Source organism: Lonchura striata, chromosome 2, assembly GCF_050655825.1.
Source record: "Lonchura striata isolate lonStrDom1 chromosome 2, ASM5065582v1, whole genome shotgun sequence".
In the NCBI taxonomy this organism is placed as follows: domain Eukaryota; kingdom Metazoa; phylum Chordata; class Aves; order Passeriformes; family Estrildidae; genus Lonchura; species Lonchura striata.
This window is the reverse complement of record NC_140704.1, coordinates 121,045,556-121,068,243: the sequence shown is the minus strand read 5'-3', so window position 1 is coordinate 121,068,243 and position 22,688 is coordinate 121,045,556. Positions and strand designations below refer to the sequence as shown.

Genomic DNA, 22,688 nt, shown 5'->3' with positions numbered 1-22,688 from the left:
TGCATCTAAGCATAAAAACTTTCACTTATTCAGCCAGAAACATTCTACCTCTATGTGATCTAACTCAAATGTACTGTTGAATTTTGATCCAAAAGCCCTAAGGATTGAGAAAATTGTGTGTGATGGCTTTGGGAAGGCGCTGCTCCCTATTTTGTCCAGCAGACCATACAAAGATATTCCCGTCATAAAGGGAAGCTGCTCTTGACTGCAAGGAAGAATATCAGTGCTGCAATGCACCATTAAATCAAATTAACCCAATCATCCACCTGCTAAGTGAACAAAATGAAAGAAAATCTCATTCTCAGCATGTTCCTTTGCTCACAATCAGCAGGGAATGGATGCATATGTGAAGAGTTCCTCAGTGTCACCAGTTAGCCTGTAGTTATTTCAAAGCCAAGCAATGTACTTTGTTTCGAGTGTTTCAGCACATTTATTATGGCCAAATACAAGTTCTTTGTCAAAATTAATTGTAGCAGAAAAAACTGTATTTCCTTTGAATGCTTTTGTCTGTTTGCTTGTGAAGTAGGATGGATTCATTTGTAAATAAATAAATAAATAGAAACTACCAAACAAATAGCCTAAAGCCAAAATATTTAAAATATTGAAGATGTCACCAGGTCACTTTTTAGTTCACTAGAGTTGTGCCTCTACACCACCTGGGCCTGGACTTCCATCTAAAACTACATTTTTCTTTATTTACCTCCTCTTCACAGTGACATGATGCACTGGAAACTCCCAAAATTTGTTGGTTCAGAGTGAGGACTACTTTGCTTTTCTTTCTTACTGAACCAGCAGTTTTGTGAAAACAAAAGCACTATCCAAGCTCATTTTTTCCCTGTAAGACCAGTTAGTGACTGAACATCAAGCGAATGTGTGTGAAATTGCAACAGGCCCATTATCAGGAAATAAACTACCACCTATGAAAATTGAATCCTACTCCAACTTCAGTGTTACATATTGAAACATCACACTTTTAGCCCTGCAACAGCATTTCTGTTAATGTGTTCTGACACCAGATGGTTTTATTATTCATATAAACATAGTACCTTTCTTTCTTTGGTATTTGTTTTTTAATCAATAACATACAGTTTTCCTATCTGGTGGAAAAGTATTTTATTTTTATAAAAGAAAGGTATTGTTTAAGAGGAGAGTAGGTGAGAGAAAAATCATTACATAATGTCTTATATAGGAAAATTACAAGCTATTTTCCTATTAATATTGACACTAAATTAAATCAAATCATATTTGTATCTACACATAGAGATGAGCTTTCTTGTTTATAATCAACAAAATGTAAAATAGACAATTGTTTCAAAATATAAACTGGAAAAGTAAAAAGAAATCAGGAATGACTGCAGCTGATTTGACTTCCATTGCATTTATTAGGTAAGGTATTGGGGATTAAAATATTTAAAAAGCTGTGGAAGACATGTATTTATTGTTTTTATTACGGTAGAGAATGAAGAGGAGGGCTTAGGCTGAAGGATAATTTAGAATCACTGAAGATCACACCAGAATATCAAATTGTTTTTAATAAGAGGAAATGTTTCTTGTGATCCTATTAGTAAGCCTTGGCCTTGGGTTTGTGGCTGTATGTACACATATCAATGAGGAGATTTTTAAAAATGCAGCAAGAAAAATGGTAATTTAAAATTACATGCTAAGATTTCTCTATAAGATTTGTTTTTTCTCCATCTTGCTCATTCTATTTTATAACTCTTAGTGATGGCAGTAAATTTTGGACTTAAATGTGGGATAACCAACTATACAGAAAATCCCGACATTCTACCATTATAAGTAATAAGGACATAATGAAAAAAACTAATCAGAAAGTATCCCATAAACAGAAAGTTAAAAAGTATGTGAGTAATAAAAGTTTTATTGCTCAAGCTCCTGAACAAAGAAGAAACATTTGGCCTACATATCAGATGGGGAGAAGCATTAATAAAATAGGAAAAGCTATTAAATGTGAAAAATATTTAATGGAACAACACACTTCTTTCAGGAGTACATAGGATTCTTTAAAAATGTTGTATATTTCCAACAGATAAAATTTTTGCATGGACCTAGTGTCTCCTAGGATGTGTGTGAAACTTACAGTGGTACAGGATTTTGAGATCAGTGCTGGGGAAGAACAGACTCTACTGACAAAGAAGCAAGGGCCTTGGCCCAAGGTTATCTGCTTTAGCACACGATAGGAGCATGAAAGTGTAGACATCATCCTTAATGGCTTGACAGTCATCAGGAAAATAAAAACTGCACAACACCAGTGAACAACACAACTGAACAACACCATCCCCCACAGCCAGAAGAAGGCCAGAGAATAGGAAGGATCTGCTTTCAAACAGCACACCAGTAGCATTTGGTACAATCTGGGCCACCAAGGACATGGTCTGCAGCTCTGACCCTGACCTTTTTGAGGAGCAGCAGCAGGTGGGGCCAGTGTTTCCAGGGTCTATGGACATCTCTGGCCTCCAGCAGTGTTGCAGTTCTTGTACAGTGTGAATTCTCTCCTTTACCCTTGAGCTGGCCTGGCACTCAGGAGTGCAGGTTACCCTTTCTCTCTCAGAGTTGTGTTTAGGACTTGATCCTAAGGGGGAAGCTGGTGCCCAGAGCAGTGAGGTGTACATTCATGCAGTGTCCAAGAGCTCTCCTCAATCTTAGCTGCTGACAAACACCAAGTATATTTTCATTTTTTTGAAGAGGCTGTAAGGGTGTTTGGGAGCAACTTTCACAAGATTTATATCACCCAGACCAAATCCCTATAGGCAATATTTTGTCTACATCAAACCTTCTCCTGCAAGAACAGGTGCACCTGCTTTTGCACACAGGTGTCTGAGATAATACAGGATGCTTTCTAAAATTTAAAACTTAAGGAATCCTCTATATAAAAACAAGCCACCTTTTTTTATTTTTTCTTAATGACCAAGAAACCTCACTAATTTTTTCTGCTTTTCAGCAAAACACTGAAGCAAAGGATTTCCAGAGGAAACAATGTTCTTTGAAGAATGTGATTTCATTGCAGCACTCCCCACTAAGGACAAGATCTTCACCTGTGTGGTTGAAATCCCAGGATATTTGGGAGCTGCTTTTGAATCTCAAACAGACAGTGCTCATGAATGTCCACACACAGAACTTGGGGGAAAGTATTCCATGTAATACAATTAAATAGAGAATAGGAAAAAAAATCCTTCCAAATGACAGTCAAACTTGATTAGTATTGGCAAAGAGAAAAATAAAAAAATTCTAAAGTGAAGGACCGGAACTTGAAGAACTTGAATATGAGCTTGACCAAGAAAGGATACCAGATGGCTCCCCATTTGCAGGAATTACTTTCACATTTTCCACTAAATACATTTTTCTCTCCCTGTCTCTCTCTCACACATTTACTGTGTGTTTTTCATACCACATAAGTAAACAGGTAGGATTCAAACTCCTTGCAACACAATAACACTTAACACACAAAGAATTATCCTTTATAAAATTTGTATTACTGTAGGTGAGGATGCTAATCAGCATATGATAGAGGTTGACACAATCTTTTAGTTGATAATTAAGATAGAAACTGGCAGCTAGGACCCAGTATGGGGCTGAGCAATGCTGAATAAAGCTGGATAAGACTGAATGCTGCCAGGCAAAGGACACAATGGGCCAGCAGTTCAGATGACGCTGGGCTTGTGAATAGCCTCATATATGCCATCCCCTTGAAAAGGTCACTTGCAAGCTGGAGCTCCTCCAAACACAGCAAGGGTGTGCAGGTGATAATTGGTGGCAGAAGACACATATGTATGTACATACATATCTGTGCACCTGAACAGATGCACAGATCTGTTCTGTAATATAATGTCCTGCAATATATGGCATAGAAAGAAGTTTTAGTTAGTAAATGTTAGATTTCTAGCTCTAGACAGGTAGAAATTTCTTTGTGATCCTGCTTCCTGAGGTATAACATAAACAGGGTTTTTGTTTTGCAGCTTTCTGTGTTGCTTTACAATCCTCCTGTTAGGTTTGATTGGGCCGAGAAACCCAGCAGGAGGGGCAGAGGCAGGCATCACATTAAAAGACAAAAATATGTTACCAGACTAAGCTCCACATATCTCTACATGACAGGTGAACCACAGGGAAGCAAAACACAGATCCTGTGTGATAAGAAAACATCTCATATCAGGTATAAGTGCATAGATATAGAGATGTATAAAAGTTACTAGGATGTGCTGCTTTTGTTTTCTCAGTGGTCAAGAGCAAGTTAGGAAATCCCTGTGTAAAACATGCCTGAGCAGAAAATTAACCACAGGCCTCTGGCTCTAATAAATACAGATCACAGAAATTTTCTGCTCTGCTCCAAGAATTTTCTATTTCCTTTCAGTCCCAGTTTCACAATCAAATTTCAGTTGCAGGATGGATGGCATGAAGGAATAGTTTATAAGGGATGCTGAATACACCAAACATCTGCTTGGGTCTGAGGAAATATGCTGATTGAAGATCACTGAAGATCAAAATTTTCATCTTTGGGATGCCTCATTCTACTAAAAATGAAGACTCACAGAATCACTTCAAAAACAGCAGTGCAACAATATATCTTGCAAGGTTGGAAGGGACTTTAAAAATCATCCATTTCCATCCCACCTGCCAGGGGCAGGGAGGTCCCCCACCAGACCAGGTTGCTCAGGGCCCCATCCAAGCTGGCCTTGAACATTTCCAGGGATGATCAGACATAGATGTCTGAACAGATCAGTGAAAGCACTGGCAATCATGGTGGATTGCATATACAAATTACTGAAAAAGGAAACACTTTTTAAATTTTCATTTTATTAATGGTTTTTGCCTATGAATAATTTTGACTTTCTGGAACAATCTTTGAAAGAAAAGTGGAACCTCTTTTATCATGCAAATATCACTGCAAAAATGAGAACCAAAATTAAACTACAGGTTACACAAAGAAGAAAGAAACATATCAAAGTTGCTCTGAAAAGCTCACTTCTCCCTAGGGAAATTAAACTTGCAAATGTATTCCTTTTCTTTTCAAACATTTGTCCTTTCCCCCCGCCCTCTCCCCACCCTTATTTTTTTTCCTTTTCAGGTGCTGGTGGGAAATCAGGGAAGGTATTCAAATGTAGATTAATTTAAAAATATACATCTGATTGAATACTGTATTTGCTGTGAGCTTTTTCTGACCACAATTCAAAGGTTCTATTAAGACAATAAGAAGGAACTAAGATGAGGCTCTTCTAATAGAGGTCTCTTCTTTCCACGGAGAGCAAAGACTGTTATTTTAAAAGTAAGGTCTTGTACAGCCAATTGTATATGCGTAGCTGAGACACAGAAATCTTTATTTTAAATATTCTTCCATAAGTGATGAACAAACACATACACATGCACACACACAGAGAAAAAAACATGTTGCAGAAACACACACAGAATCCAATATTTGAATGTATATATTCTACCAACTTGACACATTAAAATTCTGGCATTAAGTGATTACAAACATTGGTGAGCATCCAAAAGGATTGCTTGCTTTCTTCATCAATAATAACTTGAAGTATGGGAGAGAGGATATGACAATCCATTAAAAAAAAAACACAGAAGGAAGAACACACAAAACAATATAGAGAAGGAACATCTTTCCCTTTCATATACTTCTGCTGTTGTCACTGCCTGCATCTCCCTTGTCGTGCTGGGGTCTGTTTTGGGACTGCCAGGTGTGTGTGCAAGTTCTTTAGCTTTTCAACAGTATCCAGGGACAGGAGCACTTTGCTGGATCTCTGGAAGAGCAACCCTCAGATAAACTGGGTGTATTGGGCCTGTGGGGTGACCAGACCTTGAAGTCCTCTCTTCCAAAGTCCCAAGCTTTCTAGTACCTAATCTGGTGACTCAGAACAGCACCACCACCCTCAGCCTTGTCAGAGACTGAGTTACTGCTGTGGATTTACACTACCATCAACACAAGAGAGAAGAGGATGAAAAAGGAAAAGTCAGGCTATTGATAGCCACAACATTTCCAATGTAGAAATCCCCAAAGATAAAGCCATTTTCAGTTTAAACAAGGAATGAGAGCAGCTATGCACATTCAACTCCAACTGCTTGTCCTTTCTCCAGTGCCTTTCAGCAGCCATATCCACCTAAGAAATCCATCCAAACAGAAGTCTCTGGAACCTACTATGTCAGCCAGCAATTGAGCCCCTGACTTTCCAGAAGTCTCAGAGCACAGGGAACGTACATTTGAAGTGTCTTCATTTGCTGTGGTGGTGTAGGAGCCCTGAGAAATGGGGGTCAGCAGCATCCCACCTTGAACCCTAAAGCCGCCTTTACACCAAAACTCTTCCAGCTGGAGCCACTGCTTAGTGATCCCTGCTCTGTGCCAGAGTTGCACACTTCCCTGAGCACCCTTCCACTGCTTCACTATAGCAACACAACTCCATTAAAAATTCACTTCCTAGGTCTCCCCCATGCTGGAGAAAAACATAAGACAAGCTAATGTATTATGTATTCAGAAGTGAGGTCTTCAGAGACTATGCCTTATCTCCAGGATTAACTATATTGAATTTAATTATTTTAGTTATATTTATACTAGTAGTTCTTATATTAAAACCCAATTAAACTGCTTTATTCTGAGAAAGGAATTATGAGAATTATGTATTCTTAATTTTATTTCTGTTTTCATCAACACATTACTATAATGTATTTTGTTTGTTATTGTTCCTAAAATACTTGGTCATGATGTTTTTTCAACATCAAGTTGCTTTTCTATTAGTGGTATTGTTTAAACCATTACAAGATATGCTCCATGTGCTACCAAGGAGAAATGTCACTGCTCTACATTCATGTACAATTGTTACCCTGCAGATTTATTTTCTGCTACTAAATAACATCTGATTATGATATTTTTCAAATTATTTCAATTTTTTGATCTTCAGTTCTGCAGCAGATTCAAATTAAGAATAGCTGGAGAAATATTGAAAAAAATATGTTACTTGGATAAACAATTTAAAACATTTTTTTCATATTACCACAAGCAAGACTGCCATCCTTTCTTCCACTGATTATCACCTCCAATTCAGCAAAAAAACACTCATGGAGGTTATAGGTACAAAGGCAATACAATAGGTTCTCTGGATAATGTGAGGTATCTCACATATAATACAATGCGTTAAGGGAGATAGTATCCTCTTTTAAATTTTTTTTAATGGTCACAGATTTTACAATACATTTCTATACATCTCTATACAGGTAAATGTACATATATATCTATATACAGATAGATCAAATGGGTATCTATCAATCTATACACACATATATGTATACACAAGCCCAAATACAGTGCCTATCACACACATAACCCAGATGCCATGGGGATGGTGTAAAAAAACTGCTGGAGCATTTACAAGATAGCAGTATTTGCCAGAAAAGTAAATAGTTACATGCAAAATGCTGTGCATAAAGGTTTATATGGTGTGTCTAAAAGGCCAAGCCAGGCTTGAGAATTAAAACATAGAACTAAACTCACTGTCTTCTTTCTGTCTTTAAAGGTTTTACCAATTGTTATCAGCTTCTTGTTTGTTACATAATTTATGGACTTCTGGCATTCCTTTAGAATATTCTAGTGCATATCTGAATTCCTATCACTTGCTACTACATTTGCCCTAACCATAATATTTTAATGCAACAGTTACTTATTCCGGGTTAAAAAGATTCATAGAATCCTAGATTCTTCTCAGAAAACATAATAAATTAGCAACAGACATAGGATTTATAACTTACTTTTCAGCTTTAAAGTTGAAAAAAAAAGTATTCTTGTTCTTGTCAGGGAATGTAGCTAATGCACCACATCTATGCTGATGAATAGCTTGTCTTGTAATAGGTAGTTTACATAAAAATTACATGGTGTCTGTGAACAGTAAAATTATTCTAGAATGGAGACACTTAGAGTTATTTTAATGCATTGGTTTAATACACTTCAGTAGCACTCCTACAGCATGTTTTCAACTAGGGAAGAAAGAGTGGGCAAATTTTAATTGCTCAAACCTAGTTTTAATGTAAACTGGCTGTGCTCAGCTGTACTTCATGACTCTGTGGCCCCTTACTATGGTGGAACAATAGCATGTGATAATTACCAATTCTGCCAGAGCACACACAGTCAAACAATGTACTTGATAGAATTCAATGACCTTGAGGCTACACTGTCTGTGCTCTCATATATAAAATTGTAAATGACAGGAGGAGTAGGAGCTCATCTCAGAAAAGAAAAAGACTGCTGCCAACAACTTGCATCAGCATGAGGTATGGCTCAACTGGCAATGCTCAGAAGGCATGTTTACTTGAAAATGTAGACACAGAAAAGCAGTGGTAGGCATCCTCAGAGAGAGAAGTGTCCTGATCTACAGTGGAAATATTTGCTTGTGGCATCAGTGACAAGTATAATCTTTATAGTATAACAATATAAGCCATTTGCTCATAGGTCCTCAGCTAAAAAGCATATAGCCCAGGAATCCCTCTGGTGTACTTCATGAGCAAGGAGATTAAAACAAAGAAAACTGAATCCCACAGGAAGAGCAAGAGATGATTCTTACTGCAATGCATCACTGGTCTTACTGGTTATTTGCCAGCAAAGATTAGGGACCACTGCTTCAACATATATGCTGCTCAAGCAAAACACTCTATCTTATTGCTTGCTCTGTATTTGGCACATTTCACTGCTGAGATAATGCATCAAGGAATTCAAGAATGTCTTGGATTTAACAATAACTCAGAAATCAGACAGGCATTTAAGTGTTTGGCTGAAAGATGGTCTATACGGAAGGCTAAGGGGAGATTTTATTGCAACCTTTCAGCACTTTAAAGGGACTTGTAAGAAAGATGGGGAGAGACATTTTAGCAGTGCTCATTGTGTTAGGACAGGGGGTAGTGGTTTTAAATTGAAAGAGGGTAGATTTGGATTAGGAAGGAAAATTTTCTATAAGGAAGATTTTTACAATGAGAGTGGTGAGGAACTGCAACAGGTTGCCCAGAGAAGCTGTGGAAGCCACATTCCTGGAAGTGTTCAAGGCCAGGCTGGATGGGGTCCTGAGCAGCCAGATCTCATGAATGACATCCCTCCCTGTGGCAGGAGGGTTTGGAACTAGATGATGCTTAAGGTCCCTTGTCCCTTCAAGTGCAAACCATTCTGTGATTCTCTGCATAAGGTGCTATTCATATAAGCACAAGACCTGCATTTGCTGTGAAATCTTTTTTAGGAGTGTCACAAGCACGATTGTTGCCAAGCTACTTATTTTATTTCAAATGTTGGAAGAAACAAAGCATACAATGAGTCTTTTCTTGGATGATTGCTTTAAGAAGAAAATGGTCATTTGAGGATTCCTGCTTTGTTTCTTTTATTTGGTTTAAGTCAAAGCAAAGCAATAAGAATCCTTTTGTTTTTCCATGAACAAGATGTTCAAAGAACAGCAATACAGTATCTATTATGGGACTAAAAATCTTCACATTATTAAGGCATCCACTGTTTCTCATAAATGCAATTCTGGGATGTGCTGTCTTGCACTGGTCAAAAAGATTTACAGCACCCAGTCAATTAATCTTACAGAATGCTCTTTCAAAGAGAATACTCTTGCAAGGCTAAAGAAACATAAGGTAACATCAAGACAACAAGCATCTGAACAACCACATATTACTAGAAGTACAATGTATTACACAAACACAGCTTTATCTCTCCCTATGGCCTATAAACCCAGTAATTCTTTCCCTTTAAGATCATAACAGTAATGAACACTTCTTTCACTCATTTCCTCACTTTGAAGTTCTCAAAAGAAATGTCTAAAAGGGTGGCATTACCTTCTTCTCCAATGCCATCAGCTGTCAAGTTCCAATGATTCAATTTATCTTCCATAGACTGGGAACCCCCAAGGAGGCAATAACAGATAAAGCATCGTCATTTTACATAAATGCCCCATTTTTTCTCTATATTTTTAAAATAACATTAATAATTTTACTTTTCAGCTTTCAAAATCACTATGTTTAAAAAGAAGTTTTTAATTGTAGGAAATACTAAAATAACCTGGGAAGAGTAGGAGTACTTGAGCAAAATGAAAAGATAATCTCATTATTTTGCAGTGACCTATCTCTACTTGATTTGTTTGGGTGATGGGTACTAATGTAGTTGACAGCCCACTGAGGGAAAATAGTCAGATGAAAACTCTTAAAGAAACTAATAAGATATTAAGATCATTCAAGAGTCCAAACTGGTCATAGCTTTCAGTATTTTGCAAAATTAATTCATACCCTCAATTTCTCTAGTTTTGATAATTTTGAATGTTCAAAAATACAATGTACCAATTCAACTGCAAGTAAAGAAGTAGACAAAATTTTAATCAAGAGATTGGGCACTGGGAAGAAAGCAATAACAATTAAGGATTAATAAACCATGAATGATTGACACAGGCTTGGACCTGCAAATCAGATATTTCTTGTGTGAAAACCATTTTTTAAAAAATCCTATTACTAGAAAGTCACTAGGAGGTAATCTTTATAAACCTCAGAGGATGAAGGACAAAGACTGTGCTGCATTATTAGCTCCCCTTAAGAGATTTTGCTACTCTTGCTTTAAATTTCATCTGAGTTTAAAGCTGGTAGTTTCTTTGAGGTAATACTCAAATTAAGCCATTGACAAGAAATTTTAAAATTTAAGGATGAAGTGCAGCTTGCCAATGGTGTCTCTAATGCCTCAGTAGAAGCATGCACACCTAAGTTAATGATCCCATTATTTCATTACTACCAGCCAGAAACTTTCCTTATTGCAGCTTCAGTAGACCTGTTGGCACTATTCATCTGCTCATCTGGGAACACCTTCTGTGCTGGAAGTGCTCAGCAGTCAGCTCTCCTACTAGACTCTGGCACTTTCAGGGAAGGCTTCTGGACATGAATGGCTTCACCTAGACCCTGAGGATAACTGGAATGTTTGTAAACCTTTTATTTCAGTGCTGCATAACAGATCATTGGAGCCTTGGAGCTGTCTGCAGAGCAAAAGTGTACAATGGCTGATCCATGCAATTCCTTGATACTTGTTTCTGTCAGCATCCCATGTGGACAGAACTCTACTGTTGAAGCAAAATGAGACATTCCCTGACTCATCTCACATGTTCATTGTGATTCAGGAGTCATAAGGTACCTTCTTCTTGAAACTCTACTCTATTTTCTTTTCAGTAAGTGTGCTTATTTTAGTCCCCCTGTGTAACCTCTTACCCATAGTTATACCACTACTTTATCAGTAGTTGAAACATTTATTGTATTATTAATGTATAATATATATACTATTATATTTATTCTATTAAAATGCTGTGCTACCATTTCAGCAGAAGAATGTTTAAGAACTGCACCTTGATCAAAATGCAAGGATTTATCCCTTGTTATTATAGACATTATTATTGAGGATATCTAGAGATATGAGAAATATAGAAGTAAATTAATAGAATTAATATCATATTTAGAAATCTCATTATTTTTATGGGCTTTATTCATTACTTTTGATTGTCTAGGTTAGCAGTACTTGACCTTACCAATCATTCTGAGATAGTAATTGACTCAATTATTTTGAAAGATATCAAAAGAAATCTAAATAAATAATTGGTCTTTAAAAATCCTTGGGTATTTCACAATACAGAATGACAGCAGCATTTCAATTAAAGGATGCCCATATAGTAATTTCACATTGCACAGCCACTCAAGAATTATCTCACAAATGACTCAGATAAAAGCTATTGCCTACAGATATGTACTGATTTGGGTAACAAAGATTACACAGTGACAAAATGGGTGACAAGACTGACCTAGTTGGACACCATCCCTTTCCCTGGTTCCTCTGGCTGCCTGCAAGGGGAAATGCCAGCAAGCAAAAGCACTGGGCACACTTAGCCACTGTGCACAATAACCAGCACCTCTGGTTTCACTCTTTCTGAGCTCTCTGAACAAGGTCAGCGTGATGCTAGCAAGGAGAAAAGAAGCATTTGGTGCATAAGGAACAGTGTTGTTAATCAAGAGACAGACTTTCCCTAGCCCTTGCCCAGATGCACAGGGCTATAAACAAGCACATGAGGAGTTTTGGCCTTTTTTTGTGCCCTTTGGACAAAGCCAGGCTTTGGGGAAAGGAGGGACTGCTCTTGTATCAACCCCTGAAGTGCGAATTTCCCCAGAGGTGTCCTGGAAATGAGAAGCAGTGTTTCATCCACAGTCCTGACTCACACTGGGGTATTGGGCAGCTGAAAGGAGACTGCATGCTGTTATCTCTTTTGGGCAGAACCTCTCGTAACTAATGTGTACCAGCAAACATTGCCTTAGACACAGTTTAGCTTTGAAATGCTGTGGAGATGCGTAACTAATCACCAGAAGAGTTGTCTCTTCCCCATCCCCTGAAAAAAATCAATAGAATAGAATTGTGCTCTGAGACTAATTCAGTCCCATTAAACACCAGTGTAAATATCCATGCTTTTTCCATTTAAAATGCAATTCCAAATTAAATTCAAGCATCAACAATAATGCTTGGATACACAGTGCTCCTAGCAAGTACTGCTCATAGCATATCTGCTAATTTTGCAGTAACTTCGGTCCTAGCAGTTCTAATCAGCAGTTAAGCAGAGAGGTGAGCCAATGAGAAATTATAAAATTGAACACTGAAACAATAAAAATATGCAGATAGTAAAATACTATATCTGTTGGTCATTAATGTTACAACTTTGTTGGTTTAGTTCAAGAGCTTATCTAAGAAATGCTCAAGACAATTCTGACTGATTGGACAGACTGACTGCATAATATGGAAATGGAAGGAAACCAAAATAAACGGTTGATGTCTGAATTTTCCAAACACTGCATGAAAAGTTGCATCCATATACCTTTTGCAAAATACTTCCCTGTTAACTTATGATTTCTGTAAGAAGATTATGAGCTCACAAAAAGCTTTTTTTTTTTTTTTTTTTGGACAGAGTTACAAATGTTGCTTCAATTTTGCAATGTTGAAGTGACAAGGTTACAGGGTCTGGGTTGGTATTTTTTTTGGTGGTTGGATTTTTTTGTGTGTCTAACACCAGAAAAGAGGCTGTGGCTGGGAAGACCAGATTTCTAGTTCAAATAATAATGAATTCTACCACTAGCAGTCATTTCCCCTTTTTTTTTTGACAAAAAAGACTGTAGTAATGATTATTTATCAGTCCCATCCGATAAATGCATCAAAGAAAGAATTACACAATGTTCCTGTTTTTAAGTGAATTGCAGAAATAGGCAAGAAATCACCAAAGAAATAATCACATGTACAAATATGCATATACATGTACACAGAAAAAAAGCATTTCAGAAAAATTCTAGTTGCACAGTACAACACAATCCTCTCTGTCATTGACACCTACTATTGTTTATTCACATTTTTTTTAAGATGGAGATGAAAGGATTGCTTTTCCAGCATCCACCCTTTGGTGGATGTACACTAGCAAAATAGTGATAAATATAAATTTCAGAGAAATTCTGCTGTTTTAATTCATGATGTTGTATGATCCTGAGAAATTAGTCTTTGTCTGAATACTAAATTGGATTACATAGGAGTCAAAAATCTGTTTCTCTAAGTGCAAGTTATACCTTCATGACAATTCCTTTGGACTTTTTTTTATTGTCATTAACTGCTGGAACTGGTTGATCTTTTTACCATAACTCAGTAGATACTGTATCAATTAAGACTTTGAAAATTTGATTGCCAAGAGCTACTGCCCTGTTTACAAATTTTTCAGTGGGGTAATTTTCCAGATAAAGGAAGATGTTGTCAGTCACTGTAAACTACATGGGACCTCATTACTGAGTACAGACATTCCAATTAATCTGAAATATATGCAGTGCCAAGAGAGTAATTAGCAACAATAAATTGCTGTGCTTTTTTTAGAATAACAATTGCTCCTACAAATCTTATTAACACTTCATACACCCCAAAAATAACAAAGTGTATTATTTACTGGTGCTGTTTTTAAAAACAGTAGTTCCTTTCTGATATTCATCAGTAAGCAACCTAATTTATGGTTAGTATTTCTACCAAATTCCTCCATAGAAGCCTAAAGCACCTCAATTTTGCAAAATCAAGCATAAAAACTTATTAAGTTCAAGAATTAAATTTGTTCAATAAGCCTTTACTTGGTCCCTTTGTGCATCTGCAGTTTGATACAAACTTCAATTCTACGCACACGTCTTTTTTACCCCCCAAAAAAATTATGTACTTGATAATAAGTATTTGCATAATTATTCACTCCTTCCTTTCATACCTGTTATTTAGCACATAATATTTACTGCAAACAATCTACTTACTTATACTGGATGTTGATCAAGGAGGTATGCCTTAAATTTGCCTCCACAACTTCCTTGGGATATGAAAGGGTATCATAAACCCCATTTTACAGAAGCAAAAGCAGATCAAGCATGAAAAGATTAAGACCAGTATTGTTTTTTGCTTTTAAAACCATCACAAAAACATACACTTTGTTTGTGCAGAACTTATGCCACTCTGTCTAATCAGTAAATGAGAAAAATGAGGAACGTGCAACTAATGATTATTACAATGTTTGTATCAGGAACTGTCTTGTGCTGTGCCAGCAACAAAATGATTAGGAGAAGCTATTCATCTATTTGGATGTTACTAATGGGTTATCCAGCAATAGGAAAAGTTCAGGGTGAGATGGGAAGATGGGGTTGCCACAGAGACAAATATTTCCCTGCACGACCCCGTCCATTCTGGAGTGGCTGAGATATGAAAGAACAAGCACAACTCTGACGAGGAGAAATGCCAGGGGCAGGTAAAGCTCTGTGCTCACCTATATCCAGAATCATCCCTAGACCTGCAGTGTGGACCACAAAACTCACAGAGCCAGGTGAAAAACAGAGCAAAGTGACAATTCTATCTCTGGTGGCACAAACACAGGCACACCAACTGCTCTGGCCAGTGCCAAAGGTGGTAACACCAGAAGGAAGGAGGACAGCAGCTCCAGCAGCTTACAGGAGTTGGGCAGCACTGCCTTGGTCACCACGGAGTCCCTTGATGTCCACAGCCAAACTCAGTAATAAGATGTGGTTGAAGAGGCTTATTTTTTATTTTTCCAAATGACAAATTGTAGTTGTATGGAGTGAGGCTTATGACTAAGTGCTTTACACTATTTTGAGGGGAACACAAAAGCAGACTGCCATGCTCTGACTTAAAAGCAGCTCGTGGTATCCAGCTGTGAGAGTGGCCTTGCTAAAATGGCAAACTGGGTTGTGAGAAGAAGGTCAGCTATCACACCTAAGCCAATCATATTTTTTCTTCTTAATAGAACCACTGCAGTGGCTGGGCACAAGTAGTATTGGGTAATAGCTGACGGCTTCAGGCCATAGACATCATTCCACATCATCCTATATAATTTCTTCCTGTTCAGTCACAGCTGATCTTGTAGCAGCTGGCCTCTTGCAATTTTGTGCAGACTCGCCTAATGAGAGGCTGAAGAAAAGATTTCACTCAGTTGCTGGGAGACAAACCAACCCACAAACCAAGAAATTGATTTGAAGCTTTAATCAGAAGAAATGAGAAAAAGCTTCACATAGATGGGCCTATACCACTGGGACATGATTCTCCTATAATTTCAGATTGCTGTAAGAGACATTTTGCATGCCTCAGCTAGCTTTTTTTTCCTTCTTTTTTTCCTCCTGGGAGCATCTGAAGATAATGCTTAAAATCACAGATGGACCTGTTCTTCCATGACAAATTTTGCACAATGGTTTCTCCAGGAAGTCCAGCTGGTACCAAAAGTATTTACAGAAGGCATTTCCTTAAATGTGGCAATTAATAGTGTTCCTTTACTCTGAATTTCTGAAGAGTCAAGGACAACATGAAAACCCGTAGAAGCACACTTTACAAAGTTTAATAACCAGACTGCAAGAAAGCAAAATTATGATACTAAATTAGTTATTGGATCATAGGATACTTCAGGTAGAAAAGAGCATTAGGAGTTCTCTAATCCAACCTCCTGTTTCTAGCAGGGTCAGCCATGAGATCAGACCAAGTTGCTCAGGGTTTTATACTCTTGGATCTTGAAAAAATATGTCAAAAGTTTAAAAGATTCTCATAGTCTTCTATCTGTAGAACTTTGAAGTGGAACCCTGTATAGATCATTTAACAGAAAATCTTAACCTCTAACATAAGAGTGAACATTACATTTGAGAGAAGCCTTCCATGTCTAAGATCTAAAAGAGATGGAGGAGTGGAAGGGAATATTAAAAGATAATATTCAGAGAGCTTTCAGCTATGTCAGTTCCTCTTCTTCAAACTCAACTTCCCTTGAATGAAGAAAAACATCATTGCACAGACTTAGGTTTCTACAGTGTTTGATTTGGTAACTTGCAGTAAAAAAAGGTGCCAGAAACCAAGACATTTGCAGAAACTGTTCTGTAGGCATTAAATTTTTAATGCTCATAATAGCTTCAACTTCTATTGCATAAACCTTATTCCATCCCCAGGAAGTCAGATTTCTTTAAGAGTTGCTGAGTAAGCTTTGTGTTGTAGAATACAGTCTGCATTCATCTTTGCAGCTATAAGATTTAGTGGAAAAGGGCTAATCCCAACAATAAAAACTCATCAGTAATCCAGTAATGCCTAATAGCACATTTCCTTCTGTGCTGGTTTGTGCTTAGTAGTTTGATGACAAAATGAAATTCAGGGAATTTGGAATGAGACTTTGTGCTACTTAAAAATCACAGGATGAAATTGTTAAACACACAGAAATATTTATTGAGAGAGTTAATGAATCTATTTATCAGAAGCTGAAGGACTTCTTGGAATACATGCCTTTTCTTGGAATTTGCTACAATTTAAGTCAGTCTGCTGCTCACTACCTAATTTTAACTCTTGGTGTGGGTATCAGTATGTAGTCAGTGAACTGAATTAATTAATAAATTTTAGGGACTCAGGATTTGCACAGTGAGTGTAAAGATAGAGTAACTAATATAAATTAAAATCTCAGTGTCCTTCAGGGATTTTCCAGGGCAGCCTATAGGAGAAAGTTAGATTTGAAACCTGTATGAGCATAAGAATTAATGATTCAATCTTATACACTTAATAATGTTCTTAATACTGTCAAAAAATCCTCAGATACTCAGCTAGAAGAAATATTCCTTGGCATAAATACCCCCCTTCTTTTGTTCTGGAAGCTTATACAAAATAGTAGCTACTGTCATTAAAATGTGAATCCTATGGCACTATAAAGCTTTTTCCAGGGTGGTCTCAGCCTTGCAACCTTGCAGGCCATTCCTTCTTGCTTGCAGCAAAGTCAAAATAAAGGTGTATTGGAGAAATGTTTCACTGTGTGATTAAGTTATTTTCTAGACCAGCTTAAAAATTCCTCTGTTCTCTCTCCCTTAACTCCCTCTTTCTCTGATAGCATTTATTATTAATTGTGCCTCAATTTTTAACACAGGATTTACTACCTAGTTTGATGGTTGTTTGAAAGACAGTACAGAAAAAAAACCCAGCCACATGGTACCTCTGTTTTACTACCAAGTGTGACAGGAGTACATATGAACCTTTCATGTAGTTGCATGATGACCAGGTTTTGAAGCAAAAAGGACAATTGACTCACCCAGTTAGAACAGTGTTATTGCAGCATTCCTCTTTTAGAAAGGGAAAAAGACTTCTCCCAGCAGCTGTCAAAGTATGAAAGATAATTTTGCCTTCATAAGGAGGCAGAAGCGGTCTAGTCATACCTGTTCATTGAAAAGGCAAAACCACATCTCACCAACTTGAAAAATTTTCTTTCTGTTGTCTTATACACTGTCTACTTTCTGTGCTTTTAATGCATTACCCAGAGTATCCATCCAGGAGTGATGCAGAAAATCTTCCTGCCTTTTCTTTTGGCTTTCTCCCCTGTTACAAATGAGGTACTAAATGAAATCAGCATCCTTATATATCTGTTTAGAGCTGAAATAATATATAAGAGCCAGCAAATAAGAAACTGGCTGTTGAACCCAGCTTGACAAAGGAGTCTGCAAGGCATTTGACTGGTGGCACTTAATCTATAACACGAATGAAAGATGTGATCCCCTGCAATCTTCTTCCCTCTCTCCCATTTGTAAGAGCTGAAAGATAGTGCCCTTGCACTTGGATCCCTGGGAGACAGATCTTACTGAGTGAGTGATACACAAGAGTGTCTTACTCTGACACACAGTGCAGGTATGCCAGAGCATAATCCACTATTCTCAGCCCACTAAATGGATGCTCAGTGTCTAGGATGCTTGACATCCAATATATCTTTTTCAAAGTACACTAAAGCAAGAAGTCCAGGGCAGCAGAAACTCTTTTTCTTCCAAAATCTGGGTTTGTATCTGCCCCTAGGAGGAGACCAGCTCCCTTTGAAAGTTTTTATATAGCATTTGTATGGAATAAAAATATGGAATACTTTTAATTATCTGTTCTTATGTTGTGTCTTGCTGCAGACAGCCCTTGTGACTGAGGCAGTGCCACCTGTGCACTAGCAAATTATACCATGAGCCCCTTTGTCCCATGTTGTGGTTACTTGCTTTGGTCATTGATGACTGAAAAAAAAAAAGCAGACATATTTGCATATCACTTGCACTTAGTTCAAGAATCTGGACTGATGAAGAAATCTCCAAAATAAACCAAACTCCTGAAACTTTGGGGGAGTTGGGGTCAGTCAATTTTGCTGCTTCATTCAGGAGACAAACCTTTTGTTGAAAAAAAAAAAAAAACCACAAAAATTTAAAATTTGCTATAGTAGCTATCTATATCATTCCAGAGAACAAAACAGTTCATTCTTGATGCTAAAGCAAGCTTATCTAGCTGGCATGAGAGGAAGCACAATACACGTGTCACCTATTTAAGGCACCCCAGTCTTCACCTGATGGGAGCAGTACCCTAGGGCTGCTTCTGCTTCCTATAAATCAGCACTACATACCAGAAAATGTTATTAAAATCTTTACTACATCTTATTCTTTCATCAAATTTACTAAATAGTTTTAATACATTAATGCTGTATTAATATAGTGAAAATATATGTGCCTATATGGATGATGTGCTGTACATATATTTTAATTTTTTTTTTCCCTAATGTCTGCATTGGGAATTGTGCCAGTTACTGCATTTGAAAAAGTACATTTAAAAATGCAGTTCATTAGTTTTTGGCCAGTGTTAAAAATGACTCCCTAATGGCTGGGCTCTGTTCCAGGAAATAATGACTTTCTGTACCTAGTCACACTTCTGTAAGCTGTTAGCTGTAAGCTGTCCCATATGGATATGGATGATGTAAATACAACTGAAATAAATAGATTGTTTACTACTTTAGCTTTATCTAGTAGTTTGGATAAATAAAAACCAAAGAAGGTGACAAAACTTAAACAAGAATTGTTCAAACACATTGTTTAAACATCCCTGTTAAAATTGTTTTTATAGGGGTACTCTGTTTACTCCTGGAGAGTGAAAAATACCTGTTTAGTAACATCTTAGCCTTGATATACAGAAATAAAGTCTCACACACATAACTACCAGCTTTCTGAAAACAATTTGGAGTGGAAAAGAAAGGATTTTGAAATATCATCTTGATATTAATGGCAACTGTACTTTGATTCTGCCTCCTTCAGCTGACTACAGACCACAGTGTCACAGAGGTTCAGCAAGAATGGAGAGCATGGTTCAATAAGGGATGTGCTCACCTCAGATCTCCATATCAGAAAGGAGACTCAGACACAAGGCTGTACTTTTAGTCCTGTGAGATGCTGTAGAACACATCTGGGTCAAAATGATCAGATTTCAAGCAAAGGTGCTGTTTCATCGGGAAATTCTTACTTGTCTTGAAAATCATGAATTACCCCTAAAGGTATTCTCAGTATTTGCAGGGATGCTTCTCAAAGCCATACAAAACTCTGCCCATCATAATAAAAACTTCATTTTTTATAACATTATATGAGATACCTTACTGCAGCACTGAATTTCTGTAAATATTGCCTCAATTCAGGGTGAAACAGTAATTTTGTAGCATAAATGTTGAAAAAAATGACAATACAATAGGAAAAACTATTTTTATATTCCACATTTACCCTTCCCTCAACGAGGTCAGAGATAGTGCTGTAACCCAGAATGTACCAGATGGAACACTATTACTTTGAGCTATATCTGAAAACTGTGGTCCCAGCCATATTTGTCCACAGGCAACAGTACTGACACAGTGAGAAGTAGGCAACAACATCCTTCACTTCCTTTGAAAGTCCAGGGTTTATTTTTATGTTTTTAATTTCCTATGCCCACGAGCAAAGCTGAAAAGTCTTGTATGCAGCAACTGCGTGTGACCCTAGGATAGAGAACAGTGCTTTTAATATTTCCCCAACACGCATCAAAAGATCACTTATGCCATGTCTTAACCTTCCAATTCCTCTTTGTTTTTCATTTCTCATCTCAAAAGTGATGAACTATAATTTTCTATATCTCTGTTGTGAAAGAAGGCTAAGAATCAGCAGAAAGAATTAAAGTTATGTACTTGGAGCACTTCCTGAAAAGATATAGCTTGTAATTAACAGCTCTAACTCAGTATTGAAAGTACTGAAAAAAGTCAATTTCTCTTGGAGGTTTGGTTACAGCTATCTCTGAATTCAGAAAAAAAAAAAAAAGGTGTTTTCCTTTACAGCAATGTAACACTTGTATAGTCCTATAAAACAATATAATTACCCAGGCTCAGCTGTAACCTTATCAGATCTATATGCAGACCCTCAGTGAAGTTCAGTTTAGGAACAAATGGCACACAACTATTGCAAGCACTTTTCACATAGTTGTGACCAATTGCTTATCTGAAATGGATTCAGCTCTTTGGGGGATTTTTTGGTTGGGTTTAAAAAAAAAAAAAAAGTTTTGTTTGTTTGTTGTTGTTGCTGGGGTTTTTTGGGGGTTTTTTTTGCATTTGTTTTTTGTTTGGCTTGGTTTTAATTTGGTTTTTTTTTGTTGTTTTTTTTTCTGTTGTTTTTTTTTTTTTTTAAGGTGTTCTATTGGTTCTTCTCTGGAAACTAAAATCTCAGTCTGCACAAAGTTCAAAACAACTCTCACTTTTCTGTTGTGCAAAGTGGGATGGTATGCTGAAATTATAGAGCAGATGCCTGGAATGAGAGTCTCTGAGCAATGCTCTCTCTTACAATGCTGAAGTGAGAGAAGGAGTTAAAAAAAGAGACAAGATGACAAAAGGGGTTTCGTATGATTATAAAAAATACTTAGGATCAAGAGAAGTCCATCATGTTATCCACCAAATCCAAAATTCACAACTGCAAATGATTATGTGGTATGTGGATCATAACATTTGTGTATTTTATGATATGGCAAAATAACGTAAGAGTGGATCACACAATCCACAGTATTGTGGATTTGTTATGTATCACACCGGATACATAACAAATTGTTTAATTTATGAAGGAGATTATATGACAGGACCACGACTGCATTTGGTGACTAAGTGTCTTTTATGTTCCCATTCTTTAATCCAGCCCCCTTTTACTGGTTAGCTCACAAAATGGAAATACTCTTAACAGGATGTCCCATTGGATGCTACTTGTTCCTGGATTATTTTCTGAGATATTTACTTCACCTGGCTGGCCTAGGAAATACCAGCTGGATGTGTCTCATATTGCCTGGGTCACAGCTAATGGATTGGTAATCCAAAAGCCTCATTGCACTATAGTATCTCTGAAAAACAGGAAAAATTCCTCTGCAAATCCTGAGGAAAAATAATAAAGCAAATACAGAAATTATGTATGACATCTGTAAAGATTCATTAAAAATGGAAAAACAATGCCACTGAGACAAAACTTTAAATTAGCAAAGTTACTTTGACAGACGAATATTAGATTTTATTGAAATCTAAGATTTACAAAGGTAGAAAGGTTTGAATGTGGAAAAAGCAATGTAAAATATACAGTAGAAACGTAGAAATCATTATAGTTAAACCTAGTGTGCAATTTCTGCTATAGCAACTTTAAAACAATTTAAAACTGAGGTTTGAGGAAGATTATATATTCAATCTTTCTTCTTAATCACAATGTTTTTCAGAAAATGTGAGCCAAGTATGGAAACCTATTCTTTAGCTGTTCAAGGAAAGAATAAGTAGCTTATTTCCTCACTTGAGTTGATAGACAAAATATTTATCTTTGCATATACCTAAGGCCATAGGCTGTGAAAAGTTATGTTTTACAAAAGCATCTTTTAACAAATTCCTGAGTAGTTTATGTTTGAATTTCAACAATATTTTCTACCCCTTCCAGATGCTTTAAAATAACATAGTATCATGTATGCTTCCTAAAGGAAGATCACAATATCTCAGTAGCACACAGAGGGGGAAAAAAAGAGTAATTTCAAAAATGCTTTTTTTATCTGTGTATGTGACCAGTCATACCTACTGCACTTGACTGCATTCAGCTCTCCTGGGGGAGATTGAAAACATGTAATATCTCATGATGTAAAAATGTTTTCTGACTTAACACTCTAGAGGGATAACATCCTTCTAATAAATCCACTCCTATTTTCTGACTTAATATTTTCCTCTGTTTGATGTAAATATCATTCACTCCAATAAAAATCTGCAAAAATGAAGCAATACTAATTTAAGTGACCTAAAGGATGCAAATATGAGAGGGTAACGAAAGGTTACATCACT

At 36.9% G+C, this 22,688-nt stretch overlaps 1 protein-coding gene across 1 annotated transcript in view; it reads right to left on the bottom strand.

The window, feature by feature from the left end:
• The window catches only part of NKAIN3 (sodium/potassium transporting ATPase interacting 3), a 165,317-nt gene that overhangs the window by 119,876 nt on the left and 22,753 nt on the right, over window positions 1-22,688 (bottom strand). Inside the window, exon 1 of the mRNA XM_085572136.1 lies at window positions 7,762-22,688. This exon is cut by the window's right edge and continues 22,753 nt beyond it. The gene's annotated coding sequence lies outside the window, so the exon portion shown is untranslated. The remainder of the gene's footprint in view (window positions 1-7,761) is intronic.